General features: G+C 44.7%; 1 protein-coding gene across 2 annotated transcripts in view; it reads right to left on the bottom strand.

Moving 5' to 3' along the window:
* CHRM2 (cholinergic receptor muscarinic 2) overlaps positions 1-27,368 on the bottom strand; it is a 170,377-nt gene that overhangs the window by 129,610 nt on the left and 13,399 nt on the right. The window contains exons 1-2 of one of the 2 annotated variants that reach the window (XM_082240575.1): positions 15,044-15,221; positions 13,990-14,148 (exon numbers count right to left, since the gene is read on the bottom strand). The gene's annotated coding sequence lies outside the window, so the exon portion shown is untranslated. Of the gene's footprint in view, positions 1-13,989; positions 14,149-15,043; positions 15,222-27,368 lie in introns of those variants that run through there. The other variant, XM_082240576.1, reaches the window with a different exon arrangement.

A 27,368-nucleotide genomic window follows, 5' to 3' on the forward strand; every position in this document is an offset into this window, starting at 1 on the left:
GTGTGTGTGTGTGTGTGTGTGTTATAAAGGGCTTGCACACCATGGTTCTGGGTTCCTCCTCCCTTCTGCGTGTGGTGAGTGGGGACCCTGTTGCAACAGTTAATAAAGATCAGGCTTACTAGCCACTTTGCTCCTCAATATACTCTGGTTGGCCTCTGTTATCCTCTCCTACTGATAGGGGACCCACTCTATACAGACTCTTGAATACCCCATAAGAGGAAAAGGGCAGCTTTTTTCTTATAACAAAGCCAAGGTTACGAGTTTGAACCTCATTTGGGTGCATATTCCTGCATTGCAGGGGGTTGGAATAGATGACCCATGGGGTCCCTTCCAACACTATACTCTGATGATTTGTTGCTGGATCAGACTTCCTGAATGTTTCCTGAATTCTCCTCCTATGAATCGCTCTCTGGATTACGGGTTTCCAAATTATTTGGTCGTGTGTGTGTGTCTTCATTTTTTCTTTATTGGGATACTTGCTGAAATTGCTTCTAGTAACCAATTATAAAGTAACCAATTCTTTTTAAAAAAATAGAGTCACACATCATGGCATATAGAGTGCTGGGCCCACCGTTTGCCACAGATTTCAATTCACGTATTTTCCTATTACCAACATATATTTGTAGTTATGTGCATTGATAATACACCCCCCTGCCACTGCCACCCCCTCCCAAAAAGAGAGATTATATCAATGAGATTCTGCATACTTATGCTGAGATTGCTTTCGTGAGGTATTTTACCTCACAATGGGAAGCAGGACATGGGCGCATCAGTAAAAGGACAAAATGTATATGCTGCAATTCTGGATTGAATGTAAAAAGAAGCCAAAGTGGGAAACCATTTCAGATGCAAAACTTGATATTTTAGTAATCTTAAGCAAAATAAATCTAAGGAAATATGGAGTGAGATATAATAATTCCATCTATGAAAATGTGGAATGTGGGATTGATATTATATCATTATATCTCATGCTGTGCTTTCAGAGATATTTTCTGCTTGAGAATATTCAGGTATTCTGCACCTGTGTGGTTTTCCATCTTTTTTTCTGCTAGGTGGTACTGAATGGTAAAACATCTCCTATGTAGTTAAACTGAAATTGGGGAAGAGTAGAATTTCAAGAAGAGGAAACCCACAAAACAATTAAATATCAAATAAGGGATGTCATAAGAGGTAAATATCTGATTTACATTGTGTCAGGCCATGGGATTATCTACGTAGATGAGTGTTGTCTCTGGCTACATTCAAGCCATACATTTAGAGCAGTGTCATGCCACTTTAAACAGTTATGGCTCACTCCAAAGAATTATGGGAGCTGCGGTTTGTTAAGGGTGCTGAGAGTTGTTGGGCCACCCAGTGGCGTAGCGTGGGGGGTGCAGGGGGGGCCGGCCGCACCGGGCGCAACATCTGGGGGTTAGGGTTAGGGTGCACAAATGCACGGGTTAGGGGGCGCAAATGCACGGGTTAGGGGGTGCAAATTACTTGCCTTGCCCCAGGTGCTGACAACCCACGCTACGCCACTGAGACCACCTCAGATCCCCTCTCAGAGCTACAGAACTTTGAGCGGTTTAACAGTCAAGCCTTCTTCACAGGGAACTCTGAGAACTGTAGCTCTGGGAGGGGAATAAGGTAGGGTTGCCATATTTCTGAAAGTATAAATCAGGATGCCCCGAAAGTTGTTGAAGTTTTTTTTTTAAGGAAACCCCTAAAGTTGTTGAGCATTTCTGCCTTTGGAATCCCGGTAACATCTGGGAAAATCCAGACATATGGCAGCCCTCTAATAGAGGCTGCTAAACAACTCTCAGCAGCCTTAACAAACTCCAGCTCCCAGAATTCTTTGAGAAAAGCCACTCACCACTACTGGAAACCATTGTCCATTTGGAGTCTACTTTTTTCTCCATCTCACAAGCAAAAGAAAACATTCCTAGCAGGTGTATACATGCAGGGGGAAGTGAGGGGATCTTAAGACCCAGCTTCATATTTTTTTTGTAACTGAGCTCTTTGGTAACAGTGAACATGTGTGTGTGTTCTCTCTCTCTCTCTCTCTCTCTCTCTCTCTCTCTCTCTCACACACACACACACACACACACACACACACACACACATGAATACTGCACATGTAGGTCATCATATAAAGGAAGATAAAAATGTTTTAGTGGGTGACTTCAGTCAAGCTAACGTGCTTGGGATTAATCAATAGCATTAAGAGGTTCCCGTCAGGCATTTTTAAAGGGGGGAAAAAGCAAAGGAAACACAAAGCTGGGGGAAAAAATGAGTCAGAGGGATAAAAAAAGAACTCAGTGGTCAAGTTCATTGAAAGAGAACGGATGTGCAAGAATGAACAACAGTTGCCAAAGGAGGTTGATGTTCTTGAAAAGCTCTTATAGAATATAAGGTGATTTATCCAAGGGTAGTAAATGCATTCCCATAATTACAAATTCTGATGAGCAGTAGTTAAGCTTGCAGATTTCTGCTTTTTTTTTTTTTTTGAGGTTTTTAAACAGAGGTTGGACAGCCATCTTTCATGGATGCTTCAGTTGAGATTCCTGCATTGCAGGGGGCTGGACTAGAATGAACCTTTCCAACTCTGCAATTCTATGATTCTATTACTTGTACCAATCAAAGGGGTTTGAGGTGCATTTATTCTAGGAAACCAATTAGTTGCAGGAGATCTACCAATACAGCACACCTGGACAACCTAGGCGTCATCAAGCAAGCAACCGATGTCTCCAGATGTTTTGAGCTGTCATTCCCATTATCCCTATGCACTATAGAATGAGCTGCTATGTGCATAGGTATTTATGGTTGGGGTGTTGGTTACAGATAGGTAGCCGTGTTGGTCTGCCATAGTCAAAATAAAAAATTCCTTCCAGTAGCACCTTAAAGACCAACTAAGTTAGTTCTTGGTATGAGCTTTCGTGTGCATGCACACGAAATATTATGGTTGGGGTGGTTACAAATTTGTCCAGAAAACATCAGGTACAAAAATCATGACACCCAATTGATGCTTACAGTTCCATAGAAATTTTGGAAAGTACATCTGGACTTCCCTGTTTTGACAGCTTAACAACCCATACGTGCTATGTGCACAGAATGTGGCTATCTGGTTATGAAAAAGTGACACTCAAAATATATGAACTGGCAAAATGGGTAGGTTATCCCTCCTATTGACTCCAGAAATGACTGACTTCCTTGCAAATCTCTCTCACACACTCACATTCACACACACACACTGAAATCAGTGGCTTGCTTATGGCAATTTAGACTCCAGATGTTTAAATGGTCTTGCATTGGCTTATCTTTTTCAGCAGTAGTGTGTCTCAATTTGAAGCCCTTGCATTAATATGCAAAGCCCTGAACAACTTGGGCCCAGATTACCTGCCTGAACCCTTATATCCCAGCCGAGTCAACTGGCCTCAACCAGAAGTCTGCTATTTAGTGTCACTGGTACCATACTGTGGATGACTCTTCCGTCAGAGATTCAGCAGGCATCCTTGCTTTAGACTTCCAGGCGTCTCTTGAAGACTTTATGGTGGCAGACTTATGCAGTTGTTTAATTTTTTCTTGAGGAGCCAGTCATTTTAATGATTTTTTTGGTATTGTTTTAATGGTTTTTTGAAAAATGTTTTGGTGTTGCTAGACACTTACCCGATATTTTATGAAAGGACAGTATATAAAGACTTCTACAGGTCAATAAAAACAAATAAATCCTACACATATCTGCTCGGAAGAAAATCCAACTGAGATTTTACTCAATTTGAATTGAGAGTAAATCCCCTTTGTTCTCTAGTCAGTGCATATAGGAATGCAGTCTTACAGTCCAACTGCAACCTTATCCACTTGCTAATTAGAGTATAAATTTTTATCTATGTATTAAATAATTACATTAGGGCTGCAATGTTCGATCAACTGATCAATCAGTTAAAAAACTTTTAATTGACAGTGGTGTCCCTCGCTAATTGGGCAGCAGGTTTGAATACACACACATACACTTTTGGTAAAAGTGCTTTTAAAAACTGCAGATAGTGATTGCCCCCAGCACTTTTTCTGACAAAGAAGGAGGAATATTTCTTCCAATGTGATACCTTCCTGACTCATGAATATATCATTTACAGTCCTATCCTATACATGTATGCTCAGAAATAAGTATCATGGAGTCCAATGGGACTTATTCTTATATAAGTATGAATAGGGCAGCAGCCCTGAACACTTCCTGTTTCAGAAATATTGCTTTTACCCATCTAGTAATGTATGTCAATTGAACTATCTGTTTAAATCCATCAACTAAAAGTCATATAATCAATAGTGTGAAGTGTCATTCAGTGGGCAACAGCCTTAAATTCTATAACAACTTTGGGTGTTGCTACATAAAAACATTGGATTGTTTCCAATGCTGGCTTTACTCGGAGTAGACCTTCATTTAATTCAATGAAACTAAGTTAGAGCCATAGCCACTAACTTCAATGGATCTAGAACAGGCTTCCTCAACCTCAGCCCTTCAGATGTTTTTGGCCTACAACTCCCATGATCCCTAGCTAGCAGGACCAGTGGTCAAGGATGATGGGAATTGTAGTCTCAAAACATCTGGAGGGCTGAGGTTGAGGAAGCCTGGTCTAGAAGAGCTGTGGATACAACTCATCAGTTCCCTGTTGTTGTTTTTACTTACTGCCATATCAGGGTATCATTGGCATGTGTAATTGTTAGCAAAATGTGATTTATAAATAGATAGCTAGATTCATAGTTAAAATGTTCCACATCTCAGGATTCCTTACAACAACTCTGTGCAGCAGGCCAGTGTTTATGTCCTGCAAATGGAGTTAATGAGTAAAGAGTTCTGAGCTGTTGGCTTATCTAAGGCAGACTACTGAGTTCAAGGACTGGGTGAAGTTTGAAATATGGGCTTCCTGGATCACTCGCAACTCAATGCTCTTTGCAATTACACGCCAGCCACTAATTTATTTTGGATATTTATAGACCTATCTCTCTGCCAAATGGCACTCGGAGAGGCACGCAACATTAAACAGCATAATTTTATTTTATTTGTATTTTAAAAAACCCCCACACATAAACGATCCTAGAAGCAGAAAGATCCAGCTGGACTAAAGCTACCATAAATACATCTGTGATGAGCTAAAAACATGGCCTGGTCCCATGTCATCCCAAGAGACATTTTTCACCTGTCAAACAGCAAGGGAAGAAGCCAAGCAGATATGGCCAGGATTCACATTCTGTGATGTGGGCACTAGCTCTGAGAAAGCAGAGGTGAGTGTCCTCACCAACCTCACTTGGACAAAGGACCGGATGCAACGCAGCACATCTCTAGATGGAAGAATCAGAGCCGGCATCAGAAGTCGGCATTGTTGGGCCCCTGCCAAGAACTGCTACTTGGTAGAAGGTCCAATACTAGCATCCGAAGCCTCCTGCTGCTCCTTCTCCTTGTTGCTCACTCTCTCCAGGTGAGCGACGGGAGGAGCTGTAGCCTCCCACAAGCTTAGTCCTCTACCCTTGGAGAGGTGGTACAAGTGTGTGTGCGCATTATGCCCTCCAAAGGACTCACTCAAAGCAGCTGAAAAATATAGACGAAATTGTGAAAATCACAGCAATTCCAATGTTAAATCGATTCCCAAATCCAAGCAAGGACTAAAAAATCAGCGTCAACAGAGGAGCACAGGAAGTTATACAGAGTCAGACCACTGGTCCATTTATTGCCATCATCGACTCCAGGGTTTCAGGCCAGGATCAGTCCTAGCTCTATCTGGAGATGCCAGGGATTGAACCTGGAATGTGTTCCACATGCAAAATAGCTCAGTTGGTTAGAGCGTGATGCTGATAAAGCCAAGGTTGCAGGTTCGATCCCTGTATGGGTCAGCTGCATATTCCTGCATTGCAGGGGGTTGGACTAGATGATACTCAGGGACCCTCCAACTCTACAATTCTATGATTAATAATAATAATAAATTTTATTTATACCCCGCCCTCCCCAGCCAAGGCCGGGCTCTGGGCAGCTGACAACCAATAATAAAAACAAGTTGAATGAATACAACTTAAAAACAAGATTAAATTAAAACATTAAAATGCAGCCTCATCACAGAAGGAGAAAGGAAAAAAGAAAGAGAGGGAGGGAATCAAATTGGCTCCAAGCCAAAGGCCAGGCGGAACAACTCTGTCTTACAGGCCCTGCGGAAAGAAATCAGATCCTGCAGGGCCCTGGTCTCATGAGGCAGAGCGTTCCACCAGGCTGGAGCCAGTGTTGAAAAAGCCCTGGCTCTGGTTGAAGCCAATCTAACTTCCTTAGGGACCTCTAGGGTGTTGCTATTTATGGACCTTAAGGTCCTCCGTGGGGCATTCTAAGTGCTCTTCCATTGACCTTTGGTCCCTTCCCTCAGCCCCTATGAAAAGAGGGGGCAATGGTAAAAAGTGATCCATGGCACTCTCTCAAAAATCCAGATGAGCCCGTGGGCCTGCAAAGGTGAGCAACCCTTAATAGCAATAAACATCCCATTGGGTTGCTCTTGGAATGGGGTCCAAAAGGGAAGGCAAGTGGAGTGGAAGTCACAAGAATGGCAAGGAGGAGAATGTGAGCACACATAGGGAGGGCAGAGAGCATCTTGTACAAGAGAACCCCAGAACCTAGAATTGGCATTTGTAGAGCATCTGGTACCCTTGGGGATTGCAAAGCAGACATTCCCATTAGCCCTGCACACACTGCAGAACAGAAGTCGCTTCCCCGAAATGACACTTGCCGAGTGGCCTAGGTAATCCAATCTCACCAGGCTGCTAAAGCCCATGGGGCACTTAGGAGGTTACGTGGAGCAAGAGCACTAAAAGCCAGAATGCAGTCATCGTAACCGAAAGGATAGTGAAGCTGATGTTCTCGGAACAGCAAGCCCAAAGGTTGTAGATGTGTCATTGAAAGGAAGGGGAGCGATGTCGCCATAAACCATGAGATGGAGGCATTCAGGTACTTAAGGCGGAAGAGATCGTGGGATACGTTGCTCCATAAAAGAAGAGCAAGGGATCTGCATTGTTACATCACTCTCCCCACTAATGGCAGACTCAGTGCCGACAGGACTGGAGATTAAACGGGGCCACTGAGAACTAATAAGGAGAAATCAGCATGTTCAGGGAATGCTGGCTTTTTTGAAGCAGTACAGTAACACACACACACACAACAACAACAACAACAACAACAACAACAACAAGGAGGAATCCTCCACCCACCGCAGAGCAGCCCATTAAGATTAAGCATATTTGGTCCAGAAGCAAGGGAACGCTATGTCCATTGCAAATGAATGATGTAAAACTGAAGGAGGGAGTGGGGGCGGAAAAGGATTTGGCCTGTCCGAACCCTTAACAGCTTATAATCAGTGCTAGCTGGTGCCTTTTGGGACTGGTAGGGTGGGAGTGCTAAAGGTATTAGTTTAATAGGCATAAAATGTAATTGTTTCAATGTTTGAATTTAAAATGCTATGCAGAGAGGTGTCCATCAGGCAAGAGGTTTGTCTCTGGCGAATGCGGCTGGATATTTCCATTTTAGTCTTTAGACTAACTGATGACTCATCACCATAAACAGGAGCTGCAATCTCTCTTCAGGAAAGTGAAACCGGAGTGATGAACAAGCATAGCATCTCCCTCCGGGATCAGAAAGAGGAAAGTTTATTGAACTGCACCAAGGACTAAAAAGAAGATGGGACCGCATTGCTTGTTTAAGAGCAATGAGCTATTTTGTATTTTGCAAAGTTTATTTGTAACCATCTTTAGACTGTTTCCAGTAAAGCTTTGAAAATCTTTATTGTGGTGGAAAGCAAATTCATTTTGTACTCTACACGAGGTCCAAATCAAGGAATCCACTTGCAACAACCTTAACGGACAGGCCCACAGTAGGTGCAGCCAGAGCCAACGGCAGGCAGATTCCCCCATCTCAATTGGCAGTAAGCCTAAAGTCAAGCAGGTGGGTGCAAACTGAGGTTGGTGGGGCAGCCTCAGCTGCTTATAAGATTGCTTTTTTTCATTTATACCCCACCTTTTCTCCAAAGAGCTCAAGATGGTGTACAGTGGTGCCTCGCAAGACGAAATTAATCCGTTCCGCAAGTCTCTTCGTCTTGCGGTTTTCTCGTCTTGCGAAGCACGGCTATTAGCAGCTTAGCGGCTATTAACGGCTTAGCAGCTTAGCGGCATTAAGAAAAAGGAAACAAACTTGCAAGAACTCGCAAGACGTTTCGTCTTGCGAAGCAAGCCCATAGGGAAATTTGTCTGCGGAACGACTCAAAAAATGGAAAACTCTTTCGTCTTGCGCGTTTTTTGTCTTGCGAGGCATTCATCTTGCGAGGCACCACTGTACATGATTCTGTCCCTCCTCATTTAATCCCTGAAATAACCCTACGGGGCTGGTTAGACTGAGAGGCAGTGACTGGCCCAGTGAGCTTAACCATGGCCAAGTGGGTATTTGAACCCTGGTCTCCCAGACCCTAGTCCATCGCTCTAACCACCACACCACACTGAAGGCATTGGTGGCTAGTTGCAACCCTGAACAGGACCACTCCTATGAGTGGGCAAAGATTTTTCTGCCACATTTTGTTGCAGGTCCCACTTTGTTATATTCCTCTAGCAGGAAGCTTTGGCTGTCCGTTGCAGCAGTGCCATGTTTCACTTGCAGTTTTGAGTGTTCTCCCATGGGAAAGCTGGAGAAACAGAACAGCTGCCCATTTCTCCCTATGCAACCATCAAGGTGTGTTTCATTAGCAGCCAAAAGGATGCCCTTCTTATCTGCTATCTGGATTTCTGTCTTATCCTGTGTCTTCAAGCTGTCTCGGTACATTGAGTGTTGCACAGCAGCAGCAAGTTTTATTTGGAAAACCTCCTTTACCCAGATGAGGACGAGTGTCTCTGAAAGTCTCAGATGCTTCTACTGTGTCTCCTCAAAAAGTGAAATTAAAAAGGAAACCATATATCTTAAAAGACCTCTTATTATTTGAGACGGGGTTTGGATGCAGTTTTACTACGCCTGCACAGAGAGAGAGAGATTTTAAGCTGCCTGCAGTTTTTGCATGCCAAGCTGTAAAAAAAAAAAAAAAAAACTATTTCTGATGCAAATCTGCAGTCACATTGGCCAGTAAAGACTCACTCACATACCAAACTTCTCTCTCTCTCTCTTTTCCACCTGCTTATTACTGGGGGACTCAGAAAGTGATTGAAGTCCAAAATACATGGGCACCCCAATGTCCCAGGGTGTGTTCACATCATTGCTTTTGAGCACATCAAAGTTTTTGTTTTCAGTGCATTTCACAGCCCTTTCTCCCCTAGCAGTTCACATCAGCATAGCTTCATTAGTGTCAGATTCATTTCTGTTGGCGTGCAGACCAGGGACATTGACAGGGTGGCATGTCTTGACCCTATACTAGTCCACACCTTGGCTAGAGAGGAATCAGGAATGGCTCGAGGACTCCAGCTGGCGTGAAACTGGTTTGAGAAACAATGCATCAAACGGTGGTATTTTATAATAAAACGCAGGATCCATATGCAATTTGGATAACTGCCACATGAATGCAGATTAAAAAAACCAGCACTGTGAGTGCACATTAAAGGAACTGTGACCACGGGCTTGGAGCTTTGTGCGTTTCAGCAGCAAAAAAGGAGGAAGAAGACCAAGGGAGAGGCAAACAGAAACATTTCAGAATAAAGCTGAAAGCCACAGTAGCCAAACATAAATAAAATGTGTTTCACACTGAAGAGCTTTCCCCTCCTGATGTCTCTTGGAGACCTCGCTGTGATCCACATGCTAGTTTCAAAGGTTCCATTAGGAAGAAAGCGTTGTTTCACTACAGTGGGATGCTGATTAATTAGGCTCCAAATGAGTGAATCTTTGATTTACTGCAACCAGGTTCCCCATTAAGCAGGGAGAGGGGGGGGTAGAAGCTCCACGGCAGCATTTAATTTGAGGGCTACCCCCACCCCCAGACCTCAAGACATCTTCAGATGGAACCAGCTTTCTGATGACGAACAGAGGATAAATAAAACTTCTTTGCAGCGACGAGGAGCATTCCCCCCCCCCCAATTATTATTTTAAGAACCAGCCACTCCTTCTTCTAACACATACAACAGCTTCCTGGGCTGAGGGCTGCTCTGGCATTTGGAACAAATGGACTATTTTTTTCTCCCCCGTCTTGCAAATGTGCTGAAGGTTTTCAGTTTGTGCAACAGCAGCTGCAGCGTGGAAAAAGTGGGAGGATTTCTCTAACACGAAGGGGACAGGGGATGAAATACTAACCGGTGACGGCCACACTGCCCCAAAGCAGAATTCCCTAAGTGTGGGAGTGGCCAAATGGTAGAAACTGGGACCTATTGGTAGGTCTTCAAATGGTCAGCAGTAGATCTGCAAGGGGGTAGTAGGAGATCTACTGGGAGATCTCTGAGTGGTTTGCAGTGAGAGCTTCAAGGATGATAGATTGGGACCTATTGGTAGACCTAAGATTAGTTTGCAGTAGATATGCAACAACAACAACACACACACACACACACACACACACACACACACACCCCTATTCTAGGCTGATGAGATTAAGGAATCTTGTGATGTGGAAAACCAGGAGTGAGCTTTCTGTGAGCTCTGTACTGCTACTGATGATTGGACAAGCAGAACAGTACATTCCTGGTTGGAACATTTGCCATTTTCCATCAACATCCCAAAATTTCACCAAAGATAATTTTTAAAAACAAAACTCTTTGCATCAGGAGAAATGGACTGGATCACCCATGGTCTCAGAATGGGCATGGATTAAAGGATTAAAGGATTTTCATCTACCACATTTAAACGATACATGCCTTCAAAACTGCATGCACACTGGGGTAGAGGAAATGTACTCTAGGCAAGAAGACTCTCTCTAAGAAATCATTCTTAAGGAAATATGGAAGAAACCTGCAAATGACATAGCTGCTCAACATTAACCAATGCTTCACTGGCAAGGAACCAAAAAAGAAATAGAAATAATTTCCTTGGCTGAATTAAATCTGAAATCAAACACCAGGAGGGAGACCTGGCCTATGCCTTCTTGCTCTGGAAGACACTCTAGTCCTTTACTCCCTCTCCTCAGCTCTGTGCTGATGCTGCATCATAAGAGGAAGCACATTGATTACAGTCCTCAGGCCTATTATCCCAGAGCAAGCGCCTTTGAAATTGGTATGCAAGTGGGATGCTTGCAAGCTAGTGCTGTTCACCTGAACGGAGCAATACCCATGCACCATATGGTTGAGGAAGCCCTGGCGGGTGATCTAGTGTATATTGGGGTGGGTAAGGGCCATAGCCCAGTATCAGAACATCAGCTTTGCATACAGAAGGTCCCTGGTCCAAACCCTGGCAGCTCCAGAAAGGTCTGGGGAAAGACCCCTGGGAAACCACTGCCAGCCAGTGTAGATAATATTGTGCTGGTGGTCCAGCAGTCTTAGTGGATACTGGGCAGTATCCTGCGGAATGAGCATTACAAAGGCAGATGAGGTAGGATGGGAGAAAGGAGTCAAGTTTCCTCTAGACACAGAATTCCATCTCTTTCCAGCAGTGGCGTAGCGTGGGTTGTCAGCACCCGGGGCAAAGCCTCCTAACCCGTGGATTTGCGCCCCCTAACCCTAATCCCCAGATGTTGCGCCCGGTGCGCCCGGCCCCCCCTGCACCCCTCACGCTACGCCACTGCTTTCCAGTCTCCCGCCTGCAATTTTCCCAGATACCTGTTCTTAGAACCTGAGAAGCTCCCCCTGCCAAACCACACAGTGGTGCAGTAGATTACGGACAGGCAGGGACAAAGCGCCACCACTTATTTAAGAGCGGAGACAATGACGAAGTCTCTTGGGGTGTTAATCGCTAACCCCCTGCCAAATGAAGTCGTCCCCCACCCCCAAGTGAAATGCACCAAACGTAGGAAACGTAGATTACGCTAGCATGCATGGCTACATGTTTAAACCACCACGGTTGCTTTGAAAGATTCCAAGAACTCTTTATGAGGACCAACTAAAAGCATCACAAAATAGTAAGCAACCTTTTGAGCTTCTCGCAACTCTTCGTCGGGCTGAATGTTTAGCAAAGTGGGAGCAGGGGAAGAATAAATAAAACTGCCTCAGCACTGAAATCATTATGTCAGCATTTAGGCAAAAGTTTGTTTTTGTCCTAATATCTTAGAAGGGACATGGGTGCAGGAGCTCAGTCACGAGGATTGCTACACTTCAGAATTTACCACTATGATGCTGTCCTTATGCTTCTCTAAGCCTTTGCCAATCCACCCTTTAGAAGTATACTTGGCATACATAAATGTCATTCATACAAGAGGAGCTTTCAGTTGTAGCCTGTAGAGTGGTCCAGAGACTTTGTCCCTTCCTTCCTTCCTTCCACTGATACATCTCTGGTCCTATTGACTGTCACCCCCCACCCCCCTGCAGAGAGGTATCTTCTCTTAAACTCCATTAGCGGCATGTGAATCTCATCCAGTACAATCTTTCTGCTAAATATTAGGAAGCGCTAAAGCTGCCTTAAAAGGTGGTGGGTCTCTCCTTTGCTTATCTAAGCAAAGGCTGGGTGGTCATCTGTCAAGGATGCTGTAGTAACACCCTGCATTGCAGATCCTGCATTGAGCAGGGGTTGGGGTAGTTGACCTCTGAGGTCCCTTCAACCTAGGCTTCTACCTATTTCTTTCACAAGCAAGACTACTTACATGGGCAAATTCAACCCGGACAGAAAATTGGCTTGCTTAAAAAGTGATCAAAGGTGGGAAAGGAGGAAACCCACTACTACACAAATTATATTTTACTGAAAATGCAGTGATAGCACAGTCTCCTGTGGTTGGCTACTCTTCCTCCACTCCACTGAATTCTGCACCCGATTTTCCTACTGGGAACATCTGAAGCTGCCTTAGAGTGACTCTAACCATTGGTTCACCTACCCTTGTGCTGTCTATTTGAACTGGAGGTGGCTGTTCAGGAACTGGGACTGAGGCTTTTCCCAGCCCTTCTGTAACTGATGGTACTAAGAACTGGACCCTAGCATGGACCTTTCCTACAAATACTACAATCCTAAATAGGTCTACTCAGAAGCAAGTGAAGCTGACTTTGGTGAGGCTTAGTCTCATATAAGGATGTATAGGACTACATCCTCAATTGTGCTCATCTAGAACTCAAGAGCCTTTGCTTAGGATGCCAGGCAAACTATGAGTACAATTTTTCTGACATTAAGTGCTTTTAATGCAGTGGTCCTAAAATGCACGAACTAAATTTGCTAGTAGGAAGCAAACTCCAGCACTTACTTCCAAATATTCTCAAATTGGTTCTGGCTGAACAGTCTTAGCAATGGGATCAAGGAAGTTGAAAAGTGTTTAATACCTGTCAGGCTGCAATGTCCCCATTCCACCATCCTGTTTTCCCCCATCTCCAGTCCTGTAATCTTCCTGATAAGGGATTACCCCTCCTCTTTTCAGACCGCCCTGATCCCAAACTTTGCTCTTTCAGCAATCCATTTTTTGAAATAAAATACGCAAAGCATATTCCTTGGCCTTCCTGCCTGCGTCTGTGTGACAGGACTCAACGGAGCAAGCCCCTTGAGTTAACTGACACTGACTCCCGAGTAAGTAGATACAGGATTGCAATGTTAGTCCCACAAGCCAAAAGTACTTGGCGGAGATCATGCAAACTCTAGTCCGCAAAGCTTATACCATAATAAATCTGCTGGTCTTTAAAATGCTACAACTATTTACCGCCACCCTACCTATTTTGGAGCTACTCCAGCCTACCTGGAGTAGGAATGCATTATTTTGAGGAGATTTGCTCTTGTTTCATGTAGAAATAGCCCTGTTTCACCAGACGATTGAACCTGGAAAAATTTCTAAAGTCAAGCCTGCAGTCCTCATGAATTTGGAAACAGGAACTGGGTGGGGAGCAAAGGGTTTAGGAGATAAATGCAAGATAAACAGTAGATAAATCGCAATAACTTTTTATTAGGGGGGAATCTCCTCCTACCTGTAATCCAGTTTCAAGAAGTTTCATTCCTTTTCCACACTGTTGCAGATTTTCAGCAAATCGGGAAGTCCACAGAAAGCTGGGAGCGAGATGGTGAAGGAAGGCGACGGCGGAAGAGTCAGAATCCAGCGGTAGCCTCGGTATCTTGTTCTTCCATATCTTTCCAAAAAGGGGGTGGGGGGAGGAGGAGGATGAAAAACACATTAGTTGGGGCTGTAGAGGAGGTGGAGAGAGACGAGCGCTGGCTGCAGTCCTAGGCATGCCGACTTGCGTGAGTAAACCTAAATGAACTCAGTGGCTCTTTCCCTGAGAGTAAGCCGTACGTGCACAGGATCTTGCTGCACAGCTAGAAAGCGAGGAAAGCCGCTAGCTCATCATGCCACAGACAACAACCACCGCTCGATCCTCCGCTTACCTGAGCCAATATTTAAACCCCCACAAACGCTGGAAGCCTGTCTCCAATAAGCATCTATACAGGACTCGCCCTCGAACCCCTCGTCTTAGTTTAAGCAGCGGTCTCGGATTCCCACCCCGCTTCACGAACTCGAACTCACAGCTCGGTGCTCACGCCAGTTTCGCCCGAAGACTCTGCTCCCAGTCCCGATCGATTCCAAGAGAAGCCCTCTCCTTTACACCAGGCTTGTGGATCGCGCTGTGCGCGCGCGCGCCCAGGCAAGCCACCCGAGGTCCTGTCTTCCTCAAACCCGAGGCATCTCGCCTTGCCATCAGCCAAAAAAAAAAAAAAACCGTCGGCCGCGGGGCAGCAGCTACCCACGCACCCCGCTCTCGAATTGGCGCCGCTTGTTGCAGCCCCACTCCGAATTGAAACCGCTTTCCAAAGGCACACAAGCCACATAAACACCACCACCACCCCGAGCTAGGAGAGACTTAGAAAAATCAGGCATGCTCAACCCAAATAGCAGGAGTCCCTTATGCAGGAATGATGATGATGATGACAAATGATAAATAAATAATAAATGGCTATAATGATGCTTGTCTCCCGGATTCCTCCCCTTCCCCCAAAGTTCCCCACGAGCAGAAGACGCGCTTCCACCTTGGCAGGAGAGCGAGCGCCCAGGCGGTGACCCCGTCGAGGATCTCGCCTCCTCGGCATGGGAGTTGCGGGCGGAGCTCCGGAGCGGCGGCTGCCGGCTGGCCAGCTTCGCCCCGGCTTGGCTGTTTTCGACTGCGCGCCAGTCGCGACGCTCGGAGGCGGAGTGCGAAGGGGAAGGGGACGGAGACGGGGAGCGAGCAAGCAGCCGGCAGGCGCTGGCGTGCGGGGCGCTTTTCTCTCCCGCGGACGGGATTAGACGCGGCTCCTCCAATGGCCGTGGCGCTGCTCGCTGATTCGGCGCCACTTCCGAAGGGAAGAGGGGGGGTAGGTTGGCTTTCCAGCCGCACCACCACCCCCATTTAAACACCCAAACAAAAACAGGGGAAGCGCGCGCGGGCGGGTGGGGAAGAATCTCAGATTTTCACATCGGAGATCCATTTTGTTTCTCTTTGTTTCTTTGGACCTGTTCACCGCCTCCCCAAGAAAGTGCTCCTTCTCCAGATTTCCCGACACCTTGGCTTCAAGGGGTGCATGAGAGAGGTGTATGAAATTTTGTACAGTTTGGGGAGAAAGTGGATAGAGAGAAGTTTTTCTCCCTCTCTCAGAACGCCAGATCTCCTGGACATCCCGTGTAGCTGAATGTGGGAAGATTCAGAGCAGGGAAAAGGCATTATTCACCCTAAGCTACTAAGGTTCACCCAAGAACTAACTTAGTTGGTCTTTAAGGTGCTACTGGAAGGAATTTTTTTATTTTCACCCTAAGGTAGTTAAACTATGGAACTCACTCCCGCAGGAGCAGTGATGGCCACGGACTTGGGTGGCTTAAACAGAGGATTGGAGAAATGAAAGGAGGGGGGCAGTTTCACTCAAGTCCTCCTTGAGGGCTTCCCATAGGCATCAGTGAGAACAGGACCAGATGGACCTTGGGCCTGATCCGGCAGGGCTCTTCTTATGTTCTTACATTCTGGGCATGTGCAGAGTTCTTATTCATTTCTTTAAAAATATTTATAAACTGGCCCTTCATGCATGCAGATACAAGGATGGGGTGTTAGAAATCAAACACTCATGCAGCAGCAACAGAAACAGAAACTGAGGCAGAGGAAAACAACAAGCAGATGAGGTTCAGAATTCACCACCAAAACTCTTAAAAAAAAAGTATCCTGGCAAACAAACCTGGTGCCAAAAAGACTACAGTGTCATTTGGGGTGGTGAGGTGGGTATAGAGCATTCCACAACCCAAATAGTGCTACAGAGAAGGCTCGCTCCAGTAGATGAAACCTTCTGCAGCCTGGTCTTCTACTGACTTGGGGGGCTTCAGCTCCCATCAGCCTCTGCCAGTGTGGTTGGGGAAGTCTGCCTTAGATGATGGAAACTTGGAAAAGGCCCCCTCTGGGGACCTTAAGGCATGGGCAGGCTGCTTTGCCCATCAGGTATTTGGGTCCCAAACCATTTGAGGATTAAAGGAGAGCTTGAATTGTGTCCCAGCCACCTATGCCGTTCAGAAAGATAGATAGATGATAGATAGATGATATAGATAGATAGATAGATAGATAGATAGATGATAGATAGATAGATAGATAGATAGATAGATGCAACCCTGTGCACAACAAACATTCTTACTGTACCTTTCACACAAATGCTCTGGTTGGTACCTTCCTCAACTCCTTCAGCTACAGGGAGCCCAAAGTGTCTCTGTCCTACCCTACAAAGTATCCGGGTGAGTTAAATACCAAGCTAGTGCAGCAGCAGCAGCGTAAGAGGCCAAGGCACACTATTGCAACCCTCCGTTCCTTGACCTAAACCAAACCTAAGTTATTCAATAAGCTACAAAAAAACCCACACAACAGTTATGCAAGTAGAAAGCCAGCAGTATACGTCACATCTGTGACTATCTGCATGTTGGACAGAAGTTGTAGGTCTGTCCTCAGCACAAAGACTCTACAGGAAGAAATGTGTTCCCTGGGGGCCAGAGGGCAGACCTGTAGAAGCTGAGAGAGGCAAAGAGGTTGGTGGGTGAGACCTTCAGAGACATAGCAGTGTCCCACTTCTACAGTGATGGCTTCCCTGTTGTCAGGGAGAAGAGGAGACTCAGAGAAGGAGGGTGTCACTCTGAGGTAGAGGGAAATGGTTCCTTAGAAGGGACTCATTCCATGAGGGATGAGCAGCCATCATCTTGCGCTGAGGATTCTTCTCCAGCATGTGAAGGAATCCTGGTGGCAGGAGATTTGATCAGTAGGAACATAGATGGGTGTGTGATGGCCATGCGGACTGCAGGGTGAATTGCCTATCTGGTGCAAAAGTTATGGATGTTGTGTCGTCCATTGTGCCTGATAGTGGAGGACTCGGTGGTCATGATGCATGTTGGCATCAACATTATGGGGAACTATAGTTGTGATGTCCTGGAAGCAAAATGTAGGTTGCTGCATAGGGTGCTTAAAGCCAGGGCTTCCAAGGTAGCTTTCTCTGATATGCTCCCAGTTCCACTTACAAGGCCAGCTAAACAGTGCAGCTTGGAGGTCTTAGTGGGTGGATGAGAAGACAGTGTCAGGAGGGATTTGGATTTGCTGGCACCAAAGAACATTTGGGAACAAGCTGGACCTGTACAGGCTCTAGTTGAACTGTGATGGAACCAGACTGGTGGTGCTTAAAATTATTATTTTTTCTTTTAAGTGTCAGAGAAGCTTTTAAACTGATTACAGGGGGGAAGAGGGAGCTGATAGGAGCTGAGTAAGGATTGGTTCAGAACAAATCTTCCCCCTGGGATGAAGATGGAGGGGGGGGGGAGTGAAGAATTAAATGTGGGAGGTGGGTATAGAACTAAGCACTGTGAGTTCAGCAACTTAGAGAGGCCAAAGTACGGCAGGTCGAAACACAAGCTCCAGGAGAAACACTTGGAAAGAGACTCTGTATATTTGTCCATATGTTAATGCTAGAAGCCTCTGAGCCAATATACCGTATTTTTCTGTCTATAAGACGCCCCCATGTATGACGCCCCCTATTTTGGGGGGACTCTGGTTTAAGAAAATGGGGAGAGATCTATCCGTGTATAAGACGCCCCCAAATTTTGGACATTTTTTTTAGGGGAGAAACCTAGTCTTGTACACAGAAAAATACGGTAGGTGAACTGGAATTCTTGGTCTTGGAGGATTGCATTGAGGTAGTGGGCATACCATATTTACTCAAGTTCAATTCACCATCAAATCTAATGCGCACCTCAATTTTCAGAACTTTGAAACATAATAAATAATAATAATACCTTTATTGTCATTGTACAACCTGTGAACAATGAAACAACAAAAAAGTATTTGCTGGCGAATGTAAATGTGCCATTGAATCTAATGTGCACCTTAATTTTCGCAACGTAATTTGGCCAAATAAGGTGAGCATTAGATTTGAGTAAAGATGGGGACAAAAAATAATAATAATAATGGTGGAATAGAGAGAACCAGTGGAACAGCATTATCTCTGGATAGAAACTCTGTAGGAGGGGCAGGGCAGGGGGTCCTGGAGGTGGTGTCACTCTGCATGTCACAGAGGACACTGAGCCCAGCAAGCTAGAAATCCCCAAAGGGGTAGACTTCTCCTTAGAATTGTTATGGGGGGTGATACCAGGACCCAAGATGGATGTGTTATCCTTCCCCAATCTTAAATGCTCAAAGATCTTGAGATTAAGAATGGAATCAATGATGCATCCAAAATAGGAAAGTTTGTTTTAACTACCCTCGCATGACCTCTGATGGTTCTGATAATGAGATTTAACCTTGAATATTGAACTTAGAATATTTACATAGTGGGCAAATGCCATGTCTTTGTTTAATTGGTCAAATTGGCAAACTTTGCCAGAAAATCATGGTAGACTGTAGGCGTAAATCTGCTTTGGGGAAATGAAAGCGTTGGACTTTCCAGTTCCAAGCAATTTAACACCTCTTTACACATGATATATAACCATCACATTTCAACACACAAATGAATCCGATGGTCTGCCCCTTTGTAATTCTCTTTTGTTTCTTTTAATCAGGAAATCTATTCACATACAGAATCCTCTGAATTTTGTTGCTGCAGGATGGCACAATGTGGAGATTCTGAACAATGATTAATTAAATTCCAAGGAATATGTACAGAGTCAATATTTCTTTGATGTCCAACAATCAAAGATCATGCATTGTTTGTGGGTTCCCAGAGCCACAGGTCATCGACCAAATAATTTTTGCTGGTTCCTCTGCCCTGAACATGCACAGAATTAGTTTTGAAGCAGCATTTTAAGTAAGATCATTAAGTAGAAGAAACACAATCCACATTACTATGCTTGTTCTTCTCATAGGGCTGAAGCTATCCTTCCCCCTCCATAATCTCAAATAATTTAGGTGAAGCCAGAGATAAATATTTTCTTAGATGACAGTACGTTCCATGGGATTGTAATACTTTGGCTCCCTCTTTGTTACTAGGGTTGGGGGAGAAATTCACTTCATATTTAAAGGTAAGTCTATCATATCCATACTTTCTGAAATAATATGAAAACTACAACACTGCCATCCTTCAAAATTTGCAGTTATCTGAATTTTATGATGCAATTCTCCAACCAATGTTCTAAAAATAATAATCATATATGAGGTAAAAGTGGGCATAAAATAAATATATTAGAGGAAATAGCATACAAAATATACCACTGCTTGCAAAATGTGTGTCAAAACTGCATACAAAAATGTGTTTGTTGGGAGAAATTTGCACTAAAACAATGAAGAATTTTCATAAAGATTAAAAATAAATCACAAATAGTTGTAGAATTGTGGAGAACTGAGTTTAAGATTGAAAAAAAAATGAGAAACTAGGAGAACTCAAACTCAAAGATCCTTCCATCTCAATTTGTTATATTTACCCATGGAGAATTATGTTGCCTGATCTTATCCATGTGTGTGTGGAGAGAGAGGCTGCTATTGTCTCTGTCTCTCAGCATTCAATGCTTGAGGCAGCTGGTTCACTTTACCTAGAAGACTCCCTGGAAAAGACCCTGATGCTGGGAAAGATTGAGGGCACAATGAGAAGGGGACAACAGAGGACGAGATGGTTGGGCAGTGTTCTCGAAGCTACCAACATGAGTTTGACCAAATTGTGGGAGGCAGTGGAAGACAGGAGTGCCTGGCGTGCTCTGGTCCACAGGGTCACAAAGAGTCGGACACGGCTAAATGACTAAACAACAACAACAAAGGGCCAGCCAAATGAATGGGCTGCTGGTGGTATTTTCAATAAACCTATTGTCAATTTCTTCTCCATATTGTCCATCATAAACTTGTGCATAAGTGGTTGTGTTTAGTGGAGACCATGTTGAAGGCAGCATGGGGGGAAAAATGAGTTCATCAAGTTAGAAATTCCAAAAGGGGCAGGATCCTCCACAGAATTATTTTGAGTGGCGATACTGGTCCTCATGAGTAATTAACTCCTTGGGACATGCTATTATCTCCCTGATCAAAATATCTGGGGGGTATATTGAAATGTACAAGATACATAAGTATTTATGTGAAAGACTGTATACTACTTGATTTATACAGCTCAGCTCTTGTACACAGATTGTACATTTGCTAAACGGTGCATGTGAATGGCTGTATGAGTGTACAGTTCAACTCTTTGTGTGCATGGGTAACACGTGAACAGCCCTTCTGCCTCTAACAGTAGGCTCTAACAGTAGCCCTCTCCCATAATTTCTCCCCTGCCCTTCAGAAGCACAAAGCCTCCAAAAATATGCAGCTACATATTGCTGACTATTATCACTACCATGATCCACTGACACACCTGTCCTCTAAGTCTTTGTCTAGTCTCCTTTCAAAGCCATCTAAGCTGGTGGCTTAAATAAATAGATAAATAAATATTATTTATACCCAACACATCTGGCTGGGTTTCCCAAGCCACTCTGGGCAGCTCCCAACAGAATATTAAAAACACAATAAAACATCAAACATTAAAAGCTGCCCTAAACAGGGCTGCCTTCAGATGTCTTCTAAAAGTCAGATAGTTATTTATTTCTTTGACATCTGATGGGAGGGTGCCACTACCGAGAAGGCCCTCTGCCTGGTTCCCTGTAACCTCACTTCTCACAGGGAGGGAACCACCAGAAGGCCCTTGGAACTGGACCTCAGTGTCCAGGCTAAATGATGGGGGTGGAGACACTCCTTCAAGTGTACTAGCCGAGGCAGATTTTTTCTTGTGTCTGTGGTTTCCATTGAGTATATTATGTGGAAAATCGTACTCTGTTCAGTCTATCCTGAATCATCTCCCAATCAATTTTATTCATTTACTTAAGACATTTCTATTAAACAATGCTTTCTCATAGTAGCGTGCAAGCATAATTAAAGCAATATAACACTTAAAAAACTCAATTACAAAACCAAAAGCAGCTACATTTAAAAGCCCAGCACACACTTCTTACCCAGAAAACAATGGACTGAAACACACACAAAAGTTTGTAATATTATTTTAAAAGCTAAAAGAGGGGTTGTACATATTTTACTTTGGAAAGAGTGTCAGAGATATGGGGCCACCACTGAAAAGAGTCTGTGTCTCTAGTGCCCACAAGTCTGATGAACATTTGCCCTTGTCAGTCATTTGGTCTTGGAAAGTGTGAGATATAAGGATGAATTTGAGGAAGAAAAATGAATCTAAAAACAAGAACATCTTCCTAATTTGGTGGGAAATACCTGTTTTGATCAAGAAATGCAAAATTCAAAAAGCAGATGCCAAGTGACATTTTAAGACATGATGGGTCTTAGCCCATCCTAAAAATGCTTACTCAAAGGTAACTCTGAGTTCACTAGTACCTAGTGTGGTGGTGATGATGGAAGAGGGGAACTTAACATTGAAGGTGCTCCCATGTTACCTTCAATGCATATATAATCTGTGAACCTGTATGCACAAATAGCTGAGGTGTGTAAATCATTAAGTGTCCACTCTTCCACACAAGCACTTGTACGTGTGTTCATTGCAGTGTGTGAATAAGCCAAGAACTAGACCAGGACTGAGGAACCTGTGGCCCTCTAGCTACTATCAAACTCCATGTCCCATCAGCTGCAGCCAGCATGACCAATGGTCAAGGATGATGGAGTCCAACAACATCTGGAGGGCCATGGGTTGCTAGATAAGCAATGGCTTCAGGGGAGGGGGCCTTGGGCTAGATGCCCTTAATAGCCCCCCATCATGAGTGGACTGATGTACTTACTACTGTCACCACAGTGATGGGAGAAAGAGTGATATGGGGGGGGGGGGTCAGATGTGGGCTTTGGTCCTAGACCTTTGGTCTGATTCAGCAGGGTTTTTCCTACAGAATATTTGACCCCTCTGGGTAGGGAGAAGTGTGGGGAATAATATGTTATTGCTCCTTAATCCAGTGGAGGCTTTTCTGAAAACCCTTCCTTGTGCTGAAATATTCATGAAGCCTGCCTTCTTGGCACCCCGACAAACGAATTAGGGTGAGGAGATCCATTTTGGCAAACAACAGTTAATTCTCCTTGGGTGAAAACCATTCCATTTTAATTAATAGTCATTAGACTGAAAGAAGCTTTTACTTGGCTTTAGGGAATTGGCCATTTTGGCGGAGGAGTGAGCTAGATATAAACATAAAGCATTTGTTGTGTTGGTTTGGTCTACTCTCCCTTTTTTATGGCATGTTATTTGAAATAAAACTGACTCCCAAGAATCCCCTCCATTGAATGGCATTTATTTAGAGCACACAGGGGCTGTGGAGACCCTGCATAGCTTCACAGCTTGAATGGAGCCTCTGTTTGAAGGGAAAACATGAAAAGGCATGCAGCTAGATAAAGAAATAGTAACCTTTATTTGAATCGGAGATGGCCGGCAAGTGGCCCGTGAACTTCTTGCCTCCATCTTTTGACAGAAATCACCACCTTACATCAGCGAAAGGGTACCTGGTGGTGGGACATGCTACTCTTGAGTAGACCACCACTATGGTGGCAATGCAATATATCTATATCACAGATGGGATAAAATGAATTTAGTTTGTCCAATGTGTTAGATCAGGGATGGCGAAATGCTGGCTCATGGGCCAAATGTGGTCCTCTTCTGACTTTCCTCAGAATTGTCACCAGACCACCTCCACTCTGTCCCCAGGTTACATCCCTCACTTTCACACCTACCCACCCCATGTCCTTAAACTCTGATAATGCTTATTGCTTGTCTGCATAAAGGGGTGTGTGTGACTATGTGTGGAAAATAGTCTTCTGTACAAAGGTAAAAAAAAATACATTCATTGCCCTGCCTTCTTTTGTCTCTTGCCCCACCCGTCTCTTGTAAGGTTGCCTCAGAGGGAAGGCATCCCTTGAGTTACAAATGGTGATCCACCCTCATCTGAGATCTTTGAAAGGGAATCAGCATATTGCACACCAACAACCCCATCCAAAACTTACCTTCCCTGAAGCAAGTCTTCTCAAGCTGGATGGCATTAGCCCAAGTAAACATGCTAGAGGAGCTGCAGATTTATTTTAATCTAGCTGATTAATTGTACCTGGAAATAATGCTATATAGATCTTTTTTCCCTCCAGGGAGATAAGCTTGTTTCACTTGTTAGGCTTACTTCTGAGCACCCACACATAAGATTGCAATGCAGATGTCTCAAATGAGAGGTGTCCTAAGACATTGCCTCTCATAACCCATGAAGCTGCACACTTTATGACTTTGGAAAGCTATCCTGGCCCAGATACAAGCAGTGGAAACTTGTATCATGAACTGGCAGGAGGATGGGGAGGAAGAAGAGGATCCTGGTGAGGGGTGTAGCTGGGACTGGGACACACTGGGTCAAGCAGGGGATGGAGAAAAAAGTACTCACAGGGTGACAGAGGATGGCAAGGGAATGGGGGGTCAGTGCACAGGAACCAGAGCAGCAGGACCCATCACCAGAGCCGAGGGGTCCTGGTATCCTTGAATACGGTGGGCTCTGAGGCATAGGGAGCAGCAGGAGACTGAGGCAAGGAAAGGCCCATAGCCCAGCTCCCTAGATGGCCAGGTGAAGCTCACTAGCTCTGGAAGGAGGTGTGTGATTCCTCAGCTGCAGTAGGCTTGGAACAGGTGAGGATCACATGCTTCATCAAGCCCAGATGTGGCAATCAGCAGGCAAAGTAGAGCTGAGGTGCTGTCTGCTCAACTGCCCATGTTGATGGACCTCTGCTTGGATGCTCCAGGACCTCTACAGGACTATGTTTTGGGTTTGACTATCTTTCATGGCTGTTAGACTTAAGACTTGGCTTTACCCTGGATTGCATTTCCTGACCTTTGGATTTTGGACTTTGCTGGAGTGGATTAACCATTGGACATTGGACTTGGCATTCTACTGACTTGCTGCAAGGTAGGCCAGGGGGTTCAGGACAACTTGGGACTCGAGGAAGAATATTTTGTATGGGCTCAGATACAAACTCTTCTAGATGCAGTACTGAGATGCTGTCATCCTTAAGGCACGGCCTTCCAATAATGCAGGAATATAGGGAACTGCCTTCTCTCACTGGTCCATCTAGTTCAGGTGCACTGACTGGCAGCACCTTTCTAGGTTTTCCTTGCCCTAACCGGAGATGCCAGGGACTGAGCCAGGGGCCTTCCTCATGCAAAAGATGTACTGCACTGCTGAGCTGTCATCCTTTGCCAAAATGCCACATCCTTCCCCATCCGCACCAAATTTCAGACTTTTGCCTGTGCCGTGTTACTGTGTAGGTACAAAGCAACAACCACTTTGGATTTAATTATGCTCATTGCTGCAGAGCATTTTCACACATGAATCATAAAAGCACTTCAGTGATGATCTGGAATAGTTTGATTACTTGCAGTATTTTTTTTCATCGTAGCTCAGTAGCAGAGCGCCTGCTTTGCATGACGGAGGTGCAATTCCAACATTTCTAGTTAGAGCTGGGAAACAGCCTAAAACCCTGTAGAGCCAAGGGCAGTCAGTGTAGACAAGGGGTGGGCTGACTTCAGGTTTGTTGGATTTAGCTAGATTTTTCACTAGAACTCTGAGGTCTACCAACTGGAACCAGGTACAGTTAAAATGAAAGAACAGGGTATGGCTGGCTGGCAATAGATTAGTAAGGGATTCTGGTTCTCAATGCCAACAGCAAAATAAAGGACATTTCTCCCCTTTAGTTAGGCTGCTGAAATGAAGAAAGCTTGGATTAAGGAGTAGACATTTGTATGAAACTTCTGTTCTGGTACACAAAAGTTCCTAGGCTCAATAAGCTGGTAGAGCCACCCTGTTATTTAATTTGAATTGTACGTCTTTTGTGGATCCCTGGCTACCTTTTTCTCACTGCTGGTGTAGTTAATACTGAGCCACATTGACCAACAGTCTGATCTGGTGCAGTATATGGCAGCTTCCAATGCTCTCAAGTTTTTCCTGACTTAAGCTGTCTCCACCCAGCCAGCATGATGTAATAATGGTTAGAGTATCAGACTAGGACCTGTGAGGCCACGGTTCAAATTCTCACTCAGCCATGATGTGCAAAGGGGTGCCCTTGGGCCAGTCCCAGCCTCTCAACCTAACCTACCTCAGAGGGTTGTTGTGAATTGGAGGAAAAGAACAAGGTGTGCCATCTTGAATTCCCTGGGGGGGGGAGTAGGATATAAACGCAATTAGAAATACATAATAAAGCACAAACACCTGTCTAGCTGGGATGTTTGGGGGAAAGTTCTGTGGTAATAATAGCACACTTTTCAGTACAGTACATCTGTTCACAGGTGACATGTAAAGCACAATATGTTCGCAATGGAAGCTAACTCTATTTCCCTCTCGAACCTTCATACACACACACACACGCACGCGCGCACGCGCGCACACAAACACACACACACACACACACACATATATATATATATATATATATATATGCTTTCGTAGATTTTCACGGGTACAGGAATGCAGGTTTTGGTGTCTTCGGGTGTCTTCCCGTGTAAGAGTCGGGGTGTCTGTGCGACGTTTCGACGAGGTCTCACTCGTCATCTTCAAGAAGCCGAAAGCACCAGCCTGAAGATGACGAGTGAGACCTCGTCGAAACGTCGCACAGACACCCCGACTCTTACACGGGAAGACACCCGAAGACACCAAAACCTGCATATATATATATATATATATATATGCTTTAGAACATTCAGAATGGCACTGCAATTCATCCAAATAGCGAAAGACTTGCCATTTCCTGTATCTTTTCCAGATCTGTGATATGATATCCTTTCCCCCCCCCACTTTATATTTTTTTTTAGATGGGACGTCCAGAACTGTAGCAGGCAGGCAGAATGAGAAGTACAGCTCCAAATGTACATTGGCAGCTGTAGTGTTTTGTGTAAGGAGACACAAGGATGTGATCAATAAGACTAGACAGCCCAATCTTATGCTCCACTGTGCCGTAGGCACACAGCCTAAGATGTCTTGCTAGCTTCCCACTCACTCTGGCACTGGAAGCCAACTATAGCTAGGTACCAGTAGCCAGTGGTGCTTCTGGAGTAGCATAAAAGGTTGAGGATGGAGAGGAGGTGGAGGGGAGTGGCTGTGATGCTTTTAGCTGCGTCAAGAAGCTCTGGGTGAAGAGGCAATGATCGGCATATTCATTCCAGCTTGTAAGCTTCTCAGGCAAACCTCCTTGCTGGAGACTGGAATGGTGGGCTTAACTAGACATTGGTCTGGTCTTGCAAGAGGGTTGGTGTACTCTTATCCCACACTCCCCTTTTACAACCCTGAGACTAGGTGCCAGTGTGGTGTAGTGGTTAAAGTGATGGACTAGGAAATGGGAGACCAGGGTTCAAATCTCCACTCAGCCATGAAACTAACTTGGGTGGGTCAATGACTCTCAGCCTAACCTCCCTCACCAGATTGTTGTGAAGGGAAAAGCTATGTATGCCACACTGAACTCCTTGGAAAGAAGGGGGGATAGTATATGAATGAATGAATGACTGAATGAATGAATGAGTGCACAGGCTTCCTCCACAAACCAATGCATTCCAATGGCCATTTAGATGTCTGTGTGTGTGTCTTGTCTTTTGTGGAGAGTCCTGAAGAAACATAATAGAAGCAATTTCAAGTATCTGAAGAAGTGTGCATGCACACGAAAGCTCATACCAATGAAAAACTTAGCTGGCCTCTAAGGTACTACTGGAAGGAAATATTTTATTTTGTTTCGACTACAGCAGACCAACACGGCTACCTACCTGTAACTAGAAGCAATCAGTTACTGTACTTTGTGTTTAATGCATTCCAGTGGCCATTGGGAGAGCCATTGTACACTGGTGGCCTTTTGGAAGAAAGCAATGACAGTTCATTTATTTTAGTATGTCCGCTATAACAGTT

The sequence above is a fragment of the Podarcis vaucheri genome (genome assembly GCF_965113315.1).
Source record: "Podarcis vaucheri genome assembly, chromosome: 10".
Lineage (NCBI taxonomy): Eukaryota > Metazoa > Chordata > Lepidosauria > Squamata > Lacertidae > Podarcis > Podarcis vaucheri.